The sequence below is a fragment of the Protopterus annectens genome, chromosome 7.part0 (genome assembly GCF_019279795.1).
Source record: "Protopterus annectens isolate FY-2018-M chromosome 7.part0, PAN1.0, whole genome shotgun sequence".
Lineage (NCBI taxonomy): Eukaryota > Metazoa > Chordata > Ceratodontiformes > Protopteridae > Protopterus > Protopterus annectens.
This window is the reverse complement of record NC_056739.1, coordinates 1,348,779,063-1,348,801,876: the sequence shown is the minus strand read 5'-3', so window position 1 is coordinate 1,348,801,876 and position 22,814 is coordinate 1,348,779,063.

Genomic DNA, 22,814 nt, shown 5'->3' with positions numbered 1-22,814 from the left:
AGCGGTGTAAACAAATGGGGAAATTTTACCTAACAAAACCAACAAAATGATAGGGGCTGCTGTTGCTCTCATAAATCAATATGTGGAAGAGGCTGAGGGTGGTGAGGATAAGAATGCTGATGACCAACCTATAGTGAGGAGAAAGAGAAAAGTGTACAGACCCAGGGTAACCTACTAGGGGCTACATGAGCTGGGGATAGTGGAGTGCTATAGGGTGGACAGGGACCTCCTACAGCAAATTGTTGAGCTGTGCTGACCATGTCTCACACACAGAACCAGCAGAGGGGAACCTATCCCAGTGGCTTAAGAATACTAGCCACAGGTACCTTCCAAAGGCCAACTGGGGATATCATGGGGATCTCACAGGCATCAGCATCCAGGGTACTGCACCAGTTCCTGGATGCCATGTCAGAACATGCTGGTGAGCACATATATTTCCACAACACCCATGAAGCGTTGACCAGCAATATGCATCTCTTCCACCAAATAGCAGAATACCCTGAGGTAGTGGGTGGTATAGACTGCAAGCACATACACATACACTGGCGAGCAGGGTAGGGTCTACATAAACCGCAAGGGCTTCCCCTCCATCATCTGCCAGGTCATGTGCAATGCCCAGAGCATTATAATGAATGTGTGTGCTGACAGCCCTGGAAGCTATCATGACTCCCACATCTGGCATATGACACAGCTGTATCAGAGATTTGCCAGTGGGGACATTGCATATGGCCACCTAGTGGGGGATGCTGGTTATGCACTGGAGCTGTGGCTGATGACACCCATCAGAAATGCAAACACACCTGAACAAGAACTCCATAATGAGGCACAAACCAGAATCATAATAGAGCATATGTTCAGGATGCTCAAGTCATGGTTCCAGTGCCTGGACATATCCGGTGGAGCCTTGAAGTACTCTCCAGCTACATGTACCCAAATTTGCATTGTATGTGCCATGCTTCACAATATGATCCTGCGGAAACAGCTGCAGCAGGAACAGCGTGGGGCAGGACCGCACAGTCCCCCACCATTGCCAAGGCCAGCACAGGCACAGACACAGACTGACTCAGAGGAGGAACAACCCGAGCCTTCCCCTGTAGGCAGAAGGAGGCATGCCCAGTATGTCCAGACTTTGGCAAAGAGGCAACGCATAGCACATACACTGACATGGTAGGAACCCAGGAAATGACACCTCTCTCTGACTCACATGCCAAACATGACACTACCTGTGCTTAACCATGTATAGGGAGTGTACTGTGTATATCTGACATAGTCAACCCTCCAGCACCATCCTCAATACTGGCACAGCCACAAGGTAAGTCACTCTCCCTATCAATTGCTGAATGGAGCAGTATGTTCTGCTAGTTGTATCTATGGTATGGATGTGAGCATGCAAGGGAACTGGGTGGCTGAATGGGATGGCAGCAGATAGTGGACACCTGTATGGGCAACATGAAATCCATAACAAATACTGGTGTCAACAAAGTAGGAAGTACTAGACAAGGTGACAAATCCGACTGCAGGACATGTGGTGGGCCAAATGCCTGTCCATGGGACACACACATGCATGTCAAGTGAGGCTCACATGCCCAACAACAGTCTCAGCCAGCAGTACAGGTGTAGATGACCACAAAGAAAGGCTGTGCTAAGGCCTATGATTGATGGCAACAGAGAACAGCATCCCTCCAAACCTACACAGACAGACTGCAACTGGTCAGGCAGTTAGATGTTAGTTTTGAATGGTAAGAAGTCTGAAACTGAAATGTAGGTCAATAAAACCTAAGATCTGTACTCCATTGATATGGCTCTAGTCTGCATGATAGGTCAGAGTACAGAATGAAATGGAAGACAACAGAGTACCTGAAATGCCAGTACAGTCATAGAAAATGTTTACAGTTGTCAGGTGTGCCCCCCCCCCCACAATTCTATGTAAAAATGTAGCAACATGTACGTGTGGGTATAATAACAGTGGAGCACAGATTACCTGAGCTGGCCAAATTAGCAGGATAGATTGTTGCACGTGTACAATATGCAGGGCTCTGTGTGTTAGGTTGTTGTGTGTTGTATATTGTATGGAAGTGGCCAGCATGTAGGCATGGAGGGTTGTGTCCTGGTGGCCTATGGCCAGTACTGTTGATAACAGACCTAAGTTCTGACAACTGCAGCGTCAAACACAATGCATCCCAGCATGACCCAGTCCAGCAGTAATCCTTACTAATTGTTCGGATGTAATATCTGTCACCATCTGAAAGATGGACATGGTATGAATGTGGGCCCAGACATACACACAGTACACAGGTGGAAGTACCCTAGACAGAGAGTGTATAAAATGTTACTGTCAAATAGACACACCTTTGGAATTGTACATACAGGTTATCAGAACATTGGTTGTCTGTGTAGTATGGAATACTGATGTAGTCTGGCCAAACACTGGGAGACCACAAAAGGCACAGTTATAAAGTACTGAGAAACTGCTGATGTCCCAACACAAGCCAGCATATGGGGAATACCCCACATATATCTGTGAGTCAGCTGCAAGAAGCTTCCATAGCACACATGCACTCAGCTCTCCCCACCATCAGCCAAAGGTTCATCACAGGTCATATCCCTGCTGTTGGGAATGAGTACAGTATGACCCCCCACTTTTGTATGGTAATACTCACAGAATGCAGCATGCTAAAGAGGATGGATTAATAAGGACAGAAACTATTGCCATTAACACCTTGCACACCTACCCTGTCACCCCAGGAGAATCCAGTAGCTTGCAGCCTGGGACTGTAGGAGTGACAGAATGCACTGGCCTGCTACAGATGGCCTGCTTCACTACCAAATGCCCTACAATCCTCTGTCAAAGGCCTATGTCTCACCCATACAGCCAATATATGTTATCTCATGGAGTCCCAAATAAAGACGTAACACAGTCCACAGAACACAAATGCAAGGCCATGTCGACAAATCCCAGTAGTATGTCCACCATATCCTACTGAATGAACTGTGGACCAACCCCTAAATACCGCTGGAACGAAGTGATAACTATAGGGATACTTATCATATATTGCTTGTATAATGTTAGGAAGAGGATAGAATAATGGTGGGGGGGGGTAGAAGCATGGATGCCATGGAATGTGTGAAGTCTGAAACTCTGATGTGTGCCCATGCTATTCCTGCCTGCAAAACTCAGGAATGAGTGGCTACAAACCTGCTCGTAAACCACAGTGTAAAGGGGAAATGACCAGATATATGAGCCCTGCCTCTGGGTAACCTGTGTGAATCTTTACAGCTGAGAGGTATGGCCACAGCAAGATATGGCCATTCTGTCACGTCAATAGATGTACAAGCAGGGGAATCCTCAGCCATCACAGTACCAAGGTGCTGGACCATTTACACAGACCCATCAGCAAGTGTCTGCAGCTCCCCCACCAGAATGGCATGAGTGTGCAAGAATATGTAGGCTGCAGACCACAATACTGGACACATCTTCATTCATCTTGCATTCCCCAGGAAATTACTGTGAGAAAATAAGTATATCTGTCAGTAGTTGATGACATAATACATCACAGTGTAAAACAGTACATATGTCTGAATATCTCTTAACAGCAAAACCATGTAGTACAAGCAGCACAGACACAATTAGTTACAGTATTCCACTATCCTGTGCCCATTGAGACTCCATATTGTCAACCTATCTACAGATATCCTGCAGAAACAGGTTGCTAGCTATAGGTGTAGAACACAAATGCCTGCACTGGAGTAGAACCTACCTGGAATGGATTCACACATTCAGTACAGAAGGTCATACTGGGCATGGTCCCACACTTACAGAAATGAAGCCCATGTCTGACAAAAACAGTGGACTATACATAGCTGTCATTCACAGATTTCTGTGCACACACACCACGCTGCACACTGGTCATGCTTTGCACACACATCAGATAGGAATACACACATATTTCCTAGGACAACACACTATAATAGGTCAAACATACACAAACAGAGATGTGGGGAAGAGAGATACAGAGAGTGAGAAAGAGCTTCCCATCATGAGGCATGTCCCACCCACCACATATCAAATTAACCAATATCACATGATGTGCCAATGTCTATCACTGTAGACATTTGCTTCTGGTAGCCCTCAGCACTATAGTGTCTGTGGTGCTTGTAATAACTATGTAACCTGACAGTACAAGTCATTACTCATCTAGCAGTCATATACACAGTCCTGTCAAATGTAAAGTTGTGTGTGACTGAGTGATGTGTGTGTTTCCAGAAGAATGGTTTATGGCCCATTCACAAACACTGCACTCCCCATTGCCCAAGTTTAGCTAGCCTGCTGTCAGTCACCTTGAAATACCCCTTTGGAGAAAGATCATCCCTATAAGCTCTGCGGCAGGTGCAATAACTGTATAATGCTATAGCATAACATACCTAGGAAGGTAGGAGTTCAAATTCCAAACATGTCAACTGTGAAAGTGTGTGTTTGTGTCTGTAGGGATCAATGATTTTGAGGCCATTCACAGACAATACACCTCCCATTGCCCTACTTTAGCAAGCCTGCTGAAGTCATTCACCTTGAAATACCCTTTTGGAGAAGGACTAGCTCTATAAGATCCATGGCCTGTGCAATAACTGCATAATGCTACAGTGTAATTTACTAGTTAAGTAGGAGTTCTAATCCCAGACAAGACATGGCAACTGTGAAACTCTGTGTGTGTAGAGAGTAATGCTTTTGAGGCCATACACAGTCACTACACCTCCCATTGCCCTGCTTGAGCAAGCCTGTTGATCTCATTCACCTTGAAATACCTCTTTGGACAAGGTGTAGCTCTATCAGCTCTGTGGCATGTGCAATAACAGCATAATGTTATAGTGTAACATACTAGTTAGGTAGGAGTTCTAATCCCAGACATGGCAACTGTGTGTGTGTAGGGATCAATGATTTTGAGACCATTCACAGACACTACACCTCCCATTGCCCTACTTTAGGAAGCCTGCTGATGTCAGTCACCTCAAAATACACCTTTGGATAAGAGCTAGCCCTATAAACTCTGTAGTGCATGTGATAACTGTGTAATGGTATAGTTTAACATGCTTATTAAGTAGGAGTTCTAATCCCAAACATGAAAACTGTGTGTGTGTAAAGAGTAATGCTTTTGAGGCCATTCGCAGTCACTACACCTCCCATTGCTCTACTTTAGCAAGCCTGCTGTCAGTCACCTTGAAATACCTCCTTGGACAAGATTCAGTCCTGTAAGCTCTGTGGTGCATGCAATAACTGCGTAATGCTATAGTGTGATGTATTAGTTAAGTATGAATTTTATTCCTGACTCTGCTAACTGTGATAATGTGTGTGGTTGTGTCTTCCTTGACACCTGCTTTTGTGGACAGTAACATGTACTACACTTCCCTTATCCTTCTTTTATCATTGTTGCTAATGTCACTCACTTTCAAAGATACCTTTGGACAGCTCTCTAACATGCAAGCTCTGTGGCGCATGCAATAACTGCATAACAATGTAATAGCAATACATAGTCAGGTAGAGGTTTAAAACTCAGTACTGGTAAGTATGTGTTATCAGTGTCCTGTTGGTTTAAGTGTGTAATGACAGGGTCCATTGCAGTGTGGGTTTTGCCACATCATTATATTGAGGGGCTACATGTCCCATTGTCAATACTACAAGGCCAACATTTTCCAAACATTGTAAGATTGTTGTCGACAATCCTCAGCCATAAATGTGTACAGCCGTGTGCAATTACCATGTTACAGTATAGATTAGTACACAATATAGGCAACCGTCATAATGCCCAGGTACCACTCTCTACCCATGGATCATACATAAACATGATTGGCTCTTACTCTCTTACTCCCTTCCTTTCTTACTTTGTCTCTGTCTGTCTCTCTCACTCCCTCTCTGGTGGATGTGGAAAAGTACACCTGCTTTGCTTAGGCAGCAGCTTGACTTTTGTAAGTGATGCTCATGATCAGCTGATGGCCTGTGCATGAATTGCAGTTCCGCACTAGCTAATTGTATGTGGAGCAGCTGTGGTATCATTCCTATAGCCAATTGCATGGAAACACACTCCTATAACTAAACACTTCATGTGGGTGTTGGTCCTTTTCCTACACTGTGAGCAGGACTTAATGTGGGTGTTTGACAAACAACATCACAGAGGGTAGTTGGATATACCTCTTACAACATACACTGTGGAGCCAGGCCAACAAACAGGAGGGGGATGTTCCAGGCATGGGGACAGAATGTAAGCATTGCTCTTCTACATTTGAAGTAATGGTTTAACAGGCTTTTTGTGGATATGGCTGTTCTACATGATTTAATATCTGTCATGACAGTGCTATGTGGTTGAGGAAGCTCTCACCTGTAGGGCAATCTGCAGACTGGACATTGTTTGGAGTCTTACATGTGTTGTGTTACTCATACATTTCCCATCTTTGGAAATGCAATAGCATACTCTGAGAATTGCAGTTAGTACATGGTGACATCCATGTGAGTTACTGACTTCATATCCCTCAGAAGACATATGTCACAACAAACCCTGTTACCTCAGTAAATGTATGGGTTTATCACAGCATCATGTCAATATTGGCCCTGTGTTTGTGCCTCCAGCCACCATTCTTTCAACCTTTGTACATATGTCATGCAGTAAGAGGTGCATATGTTCAGTACATCATTACTGACTGACAACATACCTGATAACAAGCAAGTGAGATATCAGACTGCTAGACATGTTATGTATAGTAGGCTTTATATTTGAGGACAAAACCTGGGCATTCTGTTGTAGTGTGTACAGTAGTGAGGTCTGTGTACTTATGGTGATTGTTGACAGAGTGTGTATTGTGTATATGTACCTTGGCCTGTGTACAGACTGTGGTAGATGTCATTGTTCTTGGTCCTGTTCTATCTGATGTTGCATGCTGCTCCAGTGTATAGTACCCTATCGGCGTACATGTTTGTAGGGCCAGATGGACACATGTCCCATACCACAGTCAGGCATTGGAATACACTGTGTATTGGCCCAGTATATGTAGGGTTAGTGTGTGAGTGGCAAATATGAGGATGGTGTTGTTCACACAGTCCATATACTGTAATATTAAGTATGATTACCATATTTGACTGTGGCTGTGTTCAGATTGGTTGTGGGTATGCACTTCCACACAAGTATCTTTTACTCTGTGCTGTTACATGCCTGTAAAGCCTGCTATATTTGCAAGAACATGTGTATTCCCCCATAAGAAATGTAGGCCAGTGTTGTGGCAGTCTGCTTGTAGGTTGCACAGTGCTTTGTGACATACCTAGCAGCTCAGTGTATTTACCCAGTGTGATGTTATGTTCAGATATTTGTCAGATGTATTGTTGCCGGGCCACCATAACTGTTGTGCATTTCTGACAAAGCAGTGGGATGCTGTACAGATGTATGTCACTAACTAGTGGGTAGTATGTGGGCTTGTGACCTCTGCTTCTCCGGTTATTATGTGTCAAGACAAACAGGAGTGTGTGAAGGCATAAGCTGTGTGAGCTTATCTATTCCAGTATTTTCATGATATCCCCTTAACATGGCTGCAAACATCCACTTTGTCAGGCTTGGTCCACACGTCTTGCACTGAGAGGTTATGTGTATAATTGTAAGAAAAAAAGCCAGCACCTCGAGTGGTTCTGATATAATGATGTATTCTTCAAAAACTAGACCGGTTTCAGCTATTCAAGCTTTCATCAGTAGTTGAAAATCACATAGAAAAACTGCTCCTTATATATTAATGAGAAGGTAATGACATCACTTCCTGTGATTAAAGAAAAAAACCATGTTATTGTATAACAATAAAGTTAATAAATTAAAATGAAAATAGTGTATAATGAAATACAATAAGTATACATAAATTGTTGATAGTCCATCCAAAATTGTGCCATACTAGTAATAATGTCAGATTATAAAGAAATAAATAGAGACTTTACCTGATGGAATAGATGAATGTAGTGTGATGATAAAGAGTGAAAACACATTAACATATAATTGGTTCTTTTGGATATCCTTGATTAGGGTTCCAGTATACACAAAAATCCTGTGCCATGAAGGAAAACTGAAAATAATGAATGTGTATAGAGAAGATGAAAATTTATAATTTGTCATTGAGCCCTGGTGGGAAAAGCCCACCCAATTTGATTATCCATCTTTTCTCTTTATTATTAAGGATTTCATGCCATCCTGTTTTGAATGCCCTGTTTCCCATGATATGATCAATGATGCAAAAAGAAAATTTGGCCGTGACGTGCTTGGTGGTGTGTCTGTATAGAGCATTAGTAGATCTGCAATTCCTAATATCTCCCAAATGTTCTGCTATTCTGGTGCGGAATTGTCTAGATGTTTGGCCTACATAAAAAGCTTGGCATGTGCATGTAGCCAGGTAAATGATCCAGTCGGAACTGCAATTTCCAAAAATTGTCATATCATGTATCTGTCCTGTGTTTTTACTTGTGAAACTTTTGGTTTTGAATATATAATTACAAAAACTACAATGGCCACAAGGATATGTGCCCACTAATTTGTCTCCTGTAAGAGTTCTCTGTATAGCAGTGTTGTCATGCATGATGTTTCTTTTGTAATGAGAAAAATGGGAACCTAATGTTTTGCCTTTCTTACAGGAGAAGTAACAGCGTTCTCCGAAATAGCCCTCCAAAAGGGGGTGAGATGTGAGTATGCTCCAGTGTGTATTGATGATGTTGATGAGATTATGACTATTCCTACCATATGTAGTAATAAATCTACATATATAAGGATGGTTAGATCTAACTTTGTTCTTGTAAATTAATAGTGACTCCCTGGGTAGTGTTGTACTCCATTGTGCAGCAGAGCTGATGGCCACCCGGTGATATCCTCTAGCCAAAAATCTATTAGTCAGATCCTCATGATGTATATTTAGATCTTGTTCAGAAGAACATATTCTTTTAATTCTCAGGAACTGAGATTTTGGGATGTTCTTGATGATATGCTTAGGATGGAGACTGTTGGCATGTAATAAAGTGTTATATTGTGGAAATTTGCGATGAACAGATGTTTTTAATGTATGATCCGGTTGTCTTTGTAAATGGACATCCAAGAAATGAATGTCATTCAGATTGTATTCCACAGTGAATTCGGTCCCCCACATATTTCCATTGAGATGTTCCATGAATTCTTGGAGATATTCAGGACCTCCTTTCCATACAAGCCAACAGTCATCCAGATATCTCCTCCAGATGTCGATTTCGGGTAAATACACATTGTGCAATTCATCATAAATTATATGTTCTTCAATGTATCCCATGTATAAGTCTGCATAAATAGGCGCAAAAGAGGCCCCCATGGCCGTACCTTGTATCTGCCAATAGCAGTCCTGTTGAAAATAGAATACATTTTTGGTTAAGACATGTTTGGCCATACACACAAGTAATGTATTCATTCTGGGAGGATAAATATTGGCTTTATTTAACCAGAATTCCAGGGCCATCAGTCCTGCCCAATGCGGAATGCTGGTATACAAAGATTTCACATCCAAAGTACACAGAAGCCATGCAGGTTCTAGTTGTGAATTGGAAACAATTTGTAGGAATTCCGTTGTATCTTGAATCCTGGCTCTAATACAGGATAGTAATGGTTTCAGTTTTTCAGTCAAAAACATTGACAGGGGTTCCGTCAATGATCCAATCCCAGATACGATCGGTCTTCCTGGTGGTTTATCAATGGATTTGTGGATTTTCGGCAATAGATATAGGTATTGTTTAGCAGGATCCTTCACCATGAGATGTTTTTTGGTGTTAGTAGAAATAATCCCAGTGTCGACTGCTTCTTGTAAAAATTGGTCAATTTCTTGTTTGAAGGCGGGTGTGGGATCAGTGCTCATTTTCATGTAGTGATGATGGTTGGACAATTGTCCATTTGCCTCATCCCGATAATAATCGGCGTCCATGACAACGACTGCACCCCCTTTATCAGCAGAGAGTATAACTATATCCTTGTTGTTTTTAAGTCTAGTTAAAGCAAGTTGTTCACTGTAAGATATGTTATTTCTAGTGTTGTCAGATTTGTTGGAATGAAAATGTAAATCCTTCATGACCGCCTGTTGGAATACTGCGACGTGTTTGTCCATGGGGGGGTTGAAAGTGGATTTATGGAATCTAAATTCAGAAGATCTTTGAGAGATGTTAGGGTTGTCCTGTTGTTTGAAAAATAAGTGTAAACTAATTTTCCTACAAAACTCTACTATATCAGCAACATGTGAACTCTCGTCAATGAAAAAAACAGGTATAAAACCCAAGCCTTTATTCAAAATAGAATATTCATCTGAAGACAAAGTGTATTTTGAGATATTTAACACATTTTGATGAGATTCCATTATTTCACTACTGATTGGAAGAGTTCCTCTAGACTTTTGACCCCGATGCTCTCTCCCTCCCCTATGTGTCCTACCCCTAAAGGGCTGATCATACTTCTGCCTCTTTTGTTATGTGGTGAATCACCCATGCTGGTTGATTCATTGTCCGTTGTGGAGGACTCCTCACCGAAGGTATTGCTGGAAAATCCTGATTTTTTGAGAATTGATCTCGGTCTTTTCTTACGCACAAAAGTAAAACTTTTGGTCCCTTGGGCAAATCTCACACCTTTGTGGGATTCAAATTGTCTTCCCTTACTGTAATCCTCTTTATCCCTGGCAAACTTGTGTAATTTTTTGGATTTAAGATTACTCTCCAATGTGGTCAGTTCTTTGGAAAGTTTGTTCAGACTACTATGAAATTGAGGTTGGTTTTCATATTGTTTTAAGTTATTACATGTCTTTTTAACATCCAGAGTATTGGCATGAACTGTCCTTTCATAAAAGGATGCCAGTATATCAACTAATGCCATAGCGGCTTCTTGCTGTGCTATTTGCCAATCCCTGATTAATATGTCGTCCGGTGCACCAACAAGTGGCTGAATTTTTGATCTCAATCCTCTAGGTGAAATCTTCTGAGTCTGATAAGCCTTAAATAGCTTATGGTGCCAAATGTTAGTTCTTAATATTTTGATTTGTTTACCTAGCTGATTGAATTCTGACACACAACCGTCAACTGGATCCAATATGGGTAAATCAATAGTATTCGAGGAACTAATACCAATACCGAATACTTTAAGGTCATCCTTATCTGCACATAGGCTAGATAATAATTTCCCAAGGTCCATGACAATAAGTTGTTGTGTTGAAAAAATGTTTGGCTGCTTATATGGAGCAGTAAGAGTGTTGAAAGAAAGGATAGTAGTCTGAACAATACACCAATACACTGTTCCGAACCCTTTGGAAAGAATAAACTATGTGATAAATTTACCCAAGGGTACCAAAAAGTTACATATGAAATGAATGCTCGAGAAATCAGGACAAAATATTTTGGTATTTTGTGAGACAAACCATGATGTGAGTATCACCTTAAATAAGATGCTAGTGTTATTAAACAAGTGTGCATCTAGATGTTATTCAAACATAAAAAATGTTATACTTCCTTGGAAGAGTTATATCTGGGTAGGTTGTAATGGGTATGTTATTATAAAAATGTATATACACATATAAAGCAAATTGAGCATACGAAGATGTTCAATCAAAACAATAACACAAGGTGATGTAGTTTAAGACCAGCTAAGTCTAAACATGAAGTGAATATATGAAAAGAAACATATTCTGTAAGCTCATTTAAAGAAATAACCCTAATAAATAGAGCAGCATAAATATTTGAAAAATATTATTGTAAATGTTGGTATAGAAATATAAACAAACTATAACTGCCCTAAAAGAGTTATATCTAAATTTGTTGTATTAGGTATATAATCCCTAAATATGTATATACATACACAACAAAATAAACATAAGGGATGTTCAATCAAAACAGCATCAATATATGATATTATTAAAGACAGGCAAAATCTGAATATGCAAAAAAAATATAAAGTTAACAATGAACTCAATTGTGAAGATAACCATAAAACATTGAGCAGCATCAAGGTTGAAAAGTATTATTGTAGATATTTGTATAGTCTAAGAATGATACATAGTCATGAGATTATTTTATATATAGGAACAAAAAAACTCAACAAAATATATTAGCGCCGAATCCCTAATTGAAGTTCCATACAGTAATATAAAGAACCATAACATGCTACCATACCACAATATAATAAAGTCAAGGTCAACCCCAACCATGCAATATAGCCTAAATACAGTGTTAGAAAACCACCATTCCTGTATCTATATCTAGCTACATAGATTTAGATGGTTTAATGGCAAAAAAATCTATAAACATAGGTTGTGTAAAAACCAGGATTAAAAATTCCATAAAGAATCATTTCACCTGAGACAAATGCAAAACCTGAATGATTGGAAATATTTCTGTATGTCCAATGTTCCTATCCAAAGTCAAAAAAATATATGTACAATAATATAGAAGCAGTATATGTGATAGTATTGCAGGCCTAGTAATGCACTGATAGGCAAGCCACTATAAGAATTCGGACTGCGACCCAAACTGTCCCAATATAGTTATAAACCGTAGATGCAAAAAGTATTTCTGATGGTTCAAACATAAGCAATCCCTTAAAGTTCTTCCCTAGTATTAGGCCTTATCATGCCATGTAAAAAGATATATCATTACAGAAACGCTGATTCACAAAAAGTACAATAGAAAAATGTCAAAATATCAGATGCATCTACTAAATCAAAGTCAAAAGACAAGTTTGGTAAACACAAAATATTTCACCAAAAAGTCAAAATATAAATTATTCCAGTCCAACCATGCTTAAAAAGCCATGATGATATGCCCAAGAGTATAAGAGCATGAAAGTTTGTTGATGCGCTAAGACTCTCTCCAAATATAGTCAAATTGAAGTTGAGAAATATTGATAAACTGACAATCTCTCAATAAACGATCTTCCAGCAGCGACAGATACCATAAAATCCAAAAGAGCATATTCGGACGGCCCCAAAAAAGTTGCGATATCACGCATATGCTGTTATCCAAGTGCGAACAGTAACCCAACAGTCTCTTAATGGAGAATCTCCCAGCGAAGATAAAATAAAAGTTCAAACAAAGTAGTTTAATAGCCCCAGAAAAATTTGCGTAGTCACACACTCATATGCTGTTATCCGAGTGCGAACCGTAACCCAAATATGTCGAATACAGTTTCCAAAAATAAGGTAAAGTCATAAATATGTTATAAATCTCACCAAATGTCTTCCAAATGAATTTCAGACGATGCGTACAGCTCAACAATCACTTCAGGAATGAAATCCATATAGCGACACCAACATAAATCTAGAAAAATACTTTGGCTGGATTTTCAACCTTGTAACAAGTCGAAAATCAGATGGAATATCCACAAATGGAGAAACAACGGTACACAATGATGGACAGCACTAAAATAATGCATAAATTAGTAAAGTTCAAGAAGCAAAAAGTATCTATCGCCAACCTTCCGTGAGGAGCCCTCCTCAACAGGCAAGGAATCAACCTAAAATGGCGTTAGTTACAGAAGAACCACAAGAACGCCAACAGCCAGCAAAACAAGGAGTGTTCAGTATAGAATCCAGCTAGCAAGTACGGCTGGTGCTCGGCAACCAAGCTGCTGTGAACAATTGTAAGAAAAAAAGCCAGCACCTCGAGTGGTTCTGATATAATGATTTATTCTTCAAAAACTAGACCAGTTTCAGCTATTCAAGCTTTCATCAGTAGTTGAAAATCACATAGAAAAACTGCTCCTTATATATTAATGAGAAGGTAATGACATCACTTCCTGTGATTAAAGAAAAAAACCACATTATTGTATAACAATAAAGTTAATAAATTAAAATAAATGAAAATAGTGTATAAATGAAATACAATAAGTATACATAAATTGTTGATAGTCCATCCAAAATTGTGCCATACTAGTAATAATGTCAGATTATAAAGAAATAAATAGAGACTTTACCTGATGGAATAGATGAATGTAGTGTGATGATAAAGAGTGAAAACACATTAACATATAATTGGTTCTTTTGGATATCCTTGATTAGGGTTCCAGTATACAGAAAAATCCTGTATACCTCTGGACTGACCAGAGTTTGTCAGACTGTCCACATTTATTGGTCATATCTCTGCTGTATTCCACAGGATCATTACTGTGATTTGTGTGGTACTGCACTATGATGATCTTATGATGTCTGTCAGTAACTGATGGAGTACATGTCAATATCAGATGTGACTTCCCACACATTTCTGTTAAGACAACCCCTGTTACAGTAGCAACATTCTACATTTATACCTGCAATAGTTACATGACATCCCCTTGCACTAAGAGGTTGTGACTATTGGTGCTGAGGTATAACTCCAATACATGTTATGGACAAATTTTATACACACACACACACACACACACACACACACACACACACATATATATATATATATATATATATATATATATATATATATATATATATATGTATATATATATATATATATATATATATATATATATGGGTCTACCTGAATTAACCGAAACTGCAAATGACCGACAGCAAGATAACTGACACCAGAAGCTCGACAACAGAGAAGACCGACAGCTGAGAATCCCGACACTGAGAACACTGACATTTTAAGGGAAGTTTTTGATAGGGACGGACGTTAGGGTCAGGGTGTGGGTAAGGTAAGTGTGTGATAGGACGGATGTTAGGGTAGGGTGTGGGTGAGGTAAGTGTGTGATAGTGATGGACTTTAGGTTTAGGGGCCAGTTAATTGAATTAGGGTTAGGGTGCGGGTAAGGTAAATATGCGATAGTGACAGACTTAAGGTTAAGGGGCGGATTAAGTGAGTTAGGGTTAGGGTGCAGGTAAGGTATATATGCCAACACAAACAACGTATGCTAACAGGAAAGTGCTGCATACAAAAAAGTCCTAAATATCAACAGCAACCAGCACCTAATCCACAGCTAGGACATCCACTTTTTTCTCACCAAATAAAGAGCGTTCACGATAAAGTCTAAAATATTTATTTGTAAATGAAGAAATGATAAAAAGCTGTTCAATCAATAAAACTCGTAGAGCCAAGGTGGATCAATTTCCCATAGATAAGCGCTGGAACATTACATTAAAGAAGTATTGGCAAAGGCCCCAATGGTCCTGAAAAATACTGAGCAATTTATAATGAGACTGAGACAGCATATGGAAAATAATTTAGAAAAAAAGAGACATCTTATGGTAACCATGGATATCAAAATCTTTTTACTAGTATTCGCAATGAATACAGTGTATCAGCCCTAAGAAGCTTTCTGGCTAGAGAAAGTGATTATGGGGAAAGACAAATTGAAGTTATTTGTAGCCTAATGAGAGTTATACTGAATAACAATGTATTCATGTTTGATGGACAACCCTACATACAACTGTGTGGGGTAGCCATGGGAACACCATGCGCCAATAGCTATGCGAATATAGTATTGGTGCATTGGGAAGGAGAGGTGATATTTGACCATGGTTTATCAGAGAATCATGTTAAAATGTACCAAAGATTCGTGGATGACATCTATATTCTGTGGAAAGGTGAAATTAATGAGTTGGTGAAATTTCATGGCTATTTGGAAGATAGCACCACTTTCCTAAGATTTACTATAACTTATAGTTACACACAAATTGATTTTTTAGATGTAAGGATCCATCAAAATGATGAAGGGTGGTTTGATACCTGCCTCTTTAGAAAGGAATTTTGGAAAAATAACATCTTACCAAGAAAAAGTATGCATCCAAAATATACATACAGAAATATTATGAAAGGACAATTTTTGAGGATGTCCCAAATGCACTCTAATGAGATAGAATTTGGGCAAGCTATGTTGGATATGCATCAAAAATTTATTGAAAGGGGCTATAAGGAGCAAGAGGTTATGAGAATGAAAATCTAGTGAAAGGAGAAAGAGAAGGTGAAGGTATGCCATGCCTCACAAATGGAAGGAGAGAAAGTGTGCATAATGTGAATAAAGGTACACAGAGAGAATTGAGGATGGTAGTTAAACATACAACTGACACACAAAACGTATGTGACATTATCAGAGATAACTGGAAGATACTCTCTATGAATTATGAACTTAAAGATATAGTGGGCGAATCCCCCAGTTTCTGTTTTACGAATGCAAGAAATCTGAAACAGATATTGTGCAAAGACAATAAAGACAAAATCCAAGAGATGTCACACAGAAAAGGAACATTCCCATGCAGAAGATGCACCATGTGCAAATACATCTGTACAGATAGGGAATTCATACGCCAGATACTAAGATGGTATATACAAGTAACTTCTATGCAGACCGTACTACAAAAAACATGGTTTATTTGGCCACATGTTTAAAATGCACAAGTTTCTATACAGGAAAAACTATCAGACAAATGAAAGAGAGAGTTTCTAAGCACGTAAGTGATATCAAGCTTAAGGATGATAAGAATCCCTTAGTTAAACATATAAAAGATAATATGGGACATAGTTTTGTCTTCAGAGCATTGCAAATAATACATGTGCCAGAAAGGGGAGGGGATATAAATAATATCTTGGAACGGAAAGAGATGCATTGGATCGGAAAATTAAGAGCCTATAAGGTGCCAGGGCTTACTACAGCTTTTCTGCTGAAACCGCAGCTTCAAGGAAGGAGATTAATGAGACGAATGTGATTCGACCTCTAGGAGGTGTGTCAGAAAGGCATATGACCATTGGTGAGAGTCTTATATATAAAAGAAGAAGAACATGGTGGATATTTAGATCTGAAGAAGGATCAGTGTTTGGATCTGAAAGCGCTTATCTATGGGAAATTGATCCACCTTGGTTCTACGAGTTTTATTGACTGAACAGCTTTTTATAATTTCTTTATTTACAAATAAATATTTTAGACTTTATCGTGAACGCTCTTTATTTGGTGAGAAAGAAGTGGATGTTGTAGTTGTGGATTACGTGCTGGTTGCTGTTGATATGTGTATATATATATATATATATATATATATATATATACATATATATATATATATATATATATATATATATATGTGTGTGTGTGTGTATGTATATATATATATATATATATATATATATATATATATATATATAGCTGTTCATAGGTTCATAGGTAGGTACTAGGCTATCGGCTCAAGGGCTTAAGTAAGCCTAGCCAACAAAGTTCCCTGGCTTATGCCAACCCAAGAAAGTTAATTTCATGTGCCCCTGTCGAGCAGAGCCACAGAAGTGATCCCTGGGGTGTATTTCCTATTTTCCATCCACTCATCAAGATTGTTCTTGAAGAGTGTTAATGAGGAAGTTTGCTTGACATACATGGGTAGCTTGTTACAGAGTATGGGAAGTCTCTGTGACAGGAATCTATCCCTCCAGCAAGTCCTGTTTGCTGTGGTGACAAGGTTTAACTCCCTAGAGCTTGGTGGGATTCTGATTTCTTTACGTGTAGCATGTCCAACAGCTTTGGGTGTGACATAGCTTTATATGTTAGGCAGAGATTACCTCAGAGTAGGCGATATGCTACAGAGTAAAGCTGGAGTTGTTTGAGACGATCATTGTAGGGCATCTGTTTGAGGCCAGTAATTCTCTTTGTGAGGTACTTCTGTGGCTTTTCCAGCTGCTGAAGATGTCTTGTGAGGTACATTTCAAAATGGGCGTTGTACTCTATAATGGGTCTAATGAGTGTCGAGTAGAGTGGAAAAATTACCTCTTTTTTCCTGGATGAGAACCCTTTTGTGATGAGGTGTGCCATGTAGAAGGATTTCCTGACTACTGTGGCAATGTGATTATCAAAGGAGAGACTACTGTCCCCAGGGGTCCCAAGGTCTCTTATCACACATTCAGTGTTAAGAAGACTGCCGCCTATATGGTAGTTCATGGGTACAGAGTTTTTACCAAAGGGGATTACAATGCACTTTTTAGCATTGAGCTTGAGGCCATGGCTCTGACACCAGGCATTTGTCTCAGTGAGGCCCTTCTGTAGGATGTCCAAATCATTTGGGGAGTCGACTATAGCTCCTAGTTTGCAGTCATCTGTGAACTTCATTAGCCAGAGGCCTTCTGTGTTAGCCTGTACTTCAGAGAAGTATATACTAAACAAGAGAGGTCCCAGGACTGAACCCTGTGGCATTCTACTTGTCACTGGTTTGAAGTCAGATTTGGAGTCTGCAATTTTACACTGTGGGTTCTGTCAGTGAGCCAGTTGGCAACCCATCTTGTGACATATGGATTAATGCCTAGTTTAGTGAGTTTAGCTATAATTCTAGAATGGGGGATGGTGTTGAAAGCCTTGGCAAGGTCAAGATAGGCTGTGTGAACCACCTTCTCCTCATCTACGGCTTTGGTGACTGCCTCAAAAAAGTCGAAGAGGTTCAGGAGGCAAGATCTGCCTTTCACAAACCCGAACGGGTGGGGTCCAGAGTTTGGAGGTTACCATTGGCTTTGTTTATGAATTCCATGATGATACATTCCATGGCCTTGCAGACCAGGCTCGTCAAGCTGGTAGGCCGATAGTTCCCAGGATCAGTGGTGGCTCCCCCTTTGTGGAGTGGGATAACTGTTGCTGTCTGCATTTTCAGTGGGCACAAAAGCCTGATGTGAGACTATGATTGAACATGGTGCTTAGGTGGGAGCCAGTTTCTTTCTGAGTTCAGTTAAAATGCAGCCTATATATATATATATATATATATATATATATATATATATATATATATATATATATATATATATATGTATATATATATATATATATATATATATATATATATATATATATATATATATATATATATATACATACAGATATCTCTATATATGACCATATATATATATATAACACAATATACAGATGTATATAAATACATATATAAATATATATGTGTATGTACATGTATACATATATCTATATATGTATGGATCTAGGACTATTGAGCAAAAGTTTAATAGCCCAAATCCACAATCATCAAACACACTTTAACAAAAGCGCTTTCACCAAAAAAGTGCTTTTGTTAAAGTGTGTTAAAAAAACAAAAAAAAAAACAATAAATCTACTTTTATGCAGAGGGGCAAGCCCCCCCCCCTGCACCCCCACACCTCCTACTTTAATATTCTCACTTCGAGATCGCACTACAGTGAGGAAAAGGGAATATTCCCTTATCCGCACAGTAGTATGATCTCCACAACAGTCATTCCTCCATGACTCCCTCTAGCTGCAGGAGGCATACTTCTGTGAAAGTACTTTTGTATGCCTGGCTGTTTGTGCTTCAGTAAATAGTTCCTTTGGGGATCAGTACCAATCCCATATGTATATATATATATATATATATATATATATATATATATATATATATATATATATATATATATATATATATATATCTGTATATATATATATATCTATATATCCATATCCTTGCTATGTTTACACGAGTGTTGTATTTACCTTCCGAGACATATCCCATCATATTTATCTGATATGTGTTTATATAGATATAACAACATCTATAGATATAACAACATTTAAGTGGTGGTGGTGCTGCAGTAGCGTTGTCGCCTCACAGTAAGACAATGTCCTGTTCGATACTCAACTAGAGCGTCTTCTGTGTGAAGACATGCGTGAATGGACGTACCTTTGTTGAAGGTTGTGCATCAGAGCCAGCAACTCGGCACGTAAATCTCTACTGCCAATCATTAGCGGACTGGAGTTCCGATGTGGCGACCCCTAACCGGGAAAAAGCCGAAAGACACAACAACAACAACAACAACATAGATATAACAACATACTGATTCAACAATATGTCCACTAACAAGTACTACACAATTGTAGAAGTCAAAACAGTTCTTCACTACTATTCAGTGTGTATACTGACAGATATATTGGAAAAAAAACAACAAACATCTTTATAACTGTGATGGTTTAGTGGTTAAGTGCTATGACTACAGTGTACATGATCCTGGGTTCAGGACCTGCAAGGGCTGTATATTTTGTTGTTTGGCAGAACAAAGACTGTTGGATACAGAGTGGTTAAGGCAGTTTGGAAAAGCTTTTACTGGGTTTGCACGTGTTTGCATGACGGTAAGCTGTGCTAACATGCAGTTACATGTATAGGTGATTAAATCATTTCAGCTTTGCCTACCAGTGCGCAATTCTGCTTAGCATTTAAGTTGCAGCAATGCTGAAACCTGCTAAGCATGGCTCAGCCCTGGTAACCAGTGATCACATTCCAGTCTGATAAAACAGTAGGGTAATGACATCTTGAATAAGTGTATTTAATTCCATGTACATAACATGCGTCTATGTGCTGTCATTACAATAGCAAGGGGTGTGATTCTACTGTCCGGGACACCTGAGTATATATGGCTTGTACAACACTCTTTTCCATTTGAATATGTTTCATATATAGTAGTATCCCAGGTTATATGCAGTCACACTGGCACGTAGTGTATCATTACATTACTACAGTTGACAGTGCTTTCCCAAGTAAGAGTAGATTGCAGATTGTAGTACTGGAACCAAACATCCCTGCATGCAAAGATGGATTCTGAGTCCTGACTATCATGTTCTTGGTGTGTGAGCTGTGTGTCATTAAGTATTTGCTACTGGATATAGATCTGACGTGGATATTAACTGTAGACTACAGTGTATAGGACATGTCATTGAGGGCTGCTGTCATGTAGTAATGGCATACCTATCAGTGTCAGACATCTATCTGTCAAAACATTCATCCTAATACATAACCAGTTAGCTAGCTGATGTCTGTCTGTCCTTTGTACAGACGTGCAGATGTCAGGTATCCATCTTGGCTGCTTACAGGTGATCTATGCTTGACTGACACCAACATGACTGCCCAGCTGTGTTATAAATGCCACAGCTAGGAATCACCACCCTGTACACACCACATGCCATAGATATTTCAACTACACTACCACAGTCAACAGAACATGCTTGGTTTACAGGTCTCCAAGACAGACACTAACCATGTTAAGTAATACATGTTGCATACATGTCAATTGGAGCACCTCACTGGCCGTCTGGAAGAGGCTACCACATGATTTGAAGTTGCATTGATCTCTCACCCTGAAGATCACTCACATGGCATCAGTTGATAGATGGCCTGCTGACAAATGGCAGGTGGCATGATACCACTGTACCCACAATCCTTACTCTTCTCATCTCTCCATGGACAATATCCTGGTACACACCTAGTAACACCTGCACCTATGGACCCCAGTACTGACAAATGTGTCAGTGTGCATTACTGAGAATAACAATGTCTGTGTGTTTGTAAACCTGTAGTTGATAATACCCTGAGGGCCTTCACACCCACTACACCCCCCATTGCCATAGTTAGGTATGGCTGCTGGTGTAATGGACATTACATGTACCTTGTTACACTCTTCACCCTATGGGCTACCTGGAGCTTGCAGTACCAGCACAACACTGTTGTACAAATGGGTAGGTAGTCATGCATTACCCTCTGAGTCCTGGCAAGTGTGTATATGTGTGCAAGTGTGTATATTTGTAGGATACAGCTTTCTGCGGTCACATTCTCCTAATACAATACACCTTGCCATACAGTATAAGGGATAGTGATGTTGCTGACCATAGGAGAGCCATGACAAAGCATCACCCTACTATCCCTGTGGCATGTGCAATAGATGCATATCCCTGTAGTAGCACTTTTGGGATAGACAAGGGGTTGTATTGCAGTCCTGGTCAATGTCTGATTGTGAGTATGTCAGAGTATTATCATGGTTTTCAGTGAGTACAATATCCAATGTGGGGTGTGGATGCTGGGTATACTGTCTTTACACCATGGTACCCCCAGTACATGCCCCATGTCCACTGTATGGGGACCACTGTCACCATCAAACATTGTAGCACTGTATAAGGGTGATGTTTCAGACATGTTCCTATTGTAGGCCATTTGTCCTACCATTATGTTCATCTCTGTGCATACATCTTGCAATGACAGGTTGTTAGTTATATTGCAGGACTCTTCAGATATGCCACCATGGTGACCACTGTGATGCAGTGCAATTAACAGCAACAATAAGTGAACAAGTACAGCATACATTATTGGTAGGTGTGTTAAATGTGTGCATGGCAATTACCATGGCCATAACATGGCCGGTGTATTGGCAAACCTGAACAAATAACACCACACTCACCAGCTACAGGCTGCTGTCCAGAGGTATACCAGAGGGACCTACATAGTTGTGTGAGACATGAGATGTCAGTAGCCACACCTGTGGCAATGGTACAGGATGGGAGCAGCATTTCAGTGCATCAACAGCACAAACCCACAATACTACAGATTATGCACATCTGTTCATTACTACAATGCAGCAACAGACTATATATATTTTATCTCACATATGCATGATTAAACTCTACAGATGCAGATGGATAAACAACAGTGGTCTACTGATGTGCCACGTGGCTTTACCTGCATGCTTGTCATCCATTGTAAGGGTAGCACCCACCTCCACAATGCTATCAGCTGGGTCTTGTCTTTGCTGGTGGGCAGGTGCCCCAAGGCTGACGAGGAGCTCCTCAGCATGTGTCGGGGGGATGGATGGCATGACCCCCCTTGTGGCTAGCTGGTCCCTCCTAACTGCAGCAGCATGCTGACGGGTGTGGCGGATAAGGTCAGTGCACCAATGTCAGACCTGTGCAAAACTATGGTTATGCAGGCCAACATCGTTTCCCCTGTGGATGAGCTCATTACACAGGGCAGTCCTCTCCTGCAGATCATGGGCTGTATGGCCAAAGAGGGTGTGG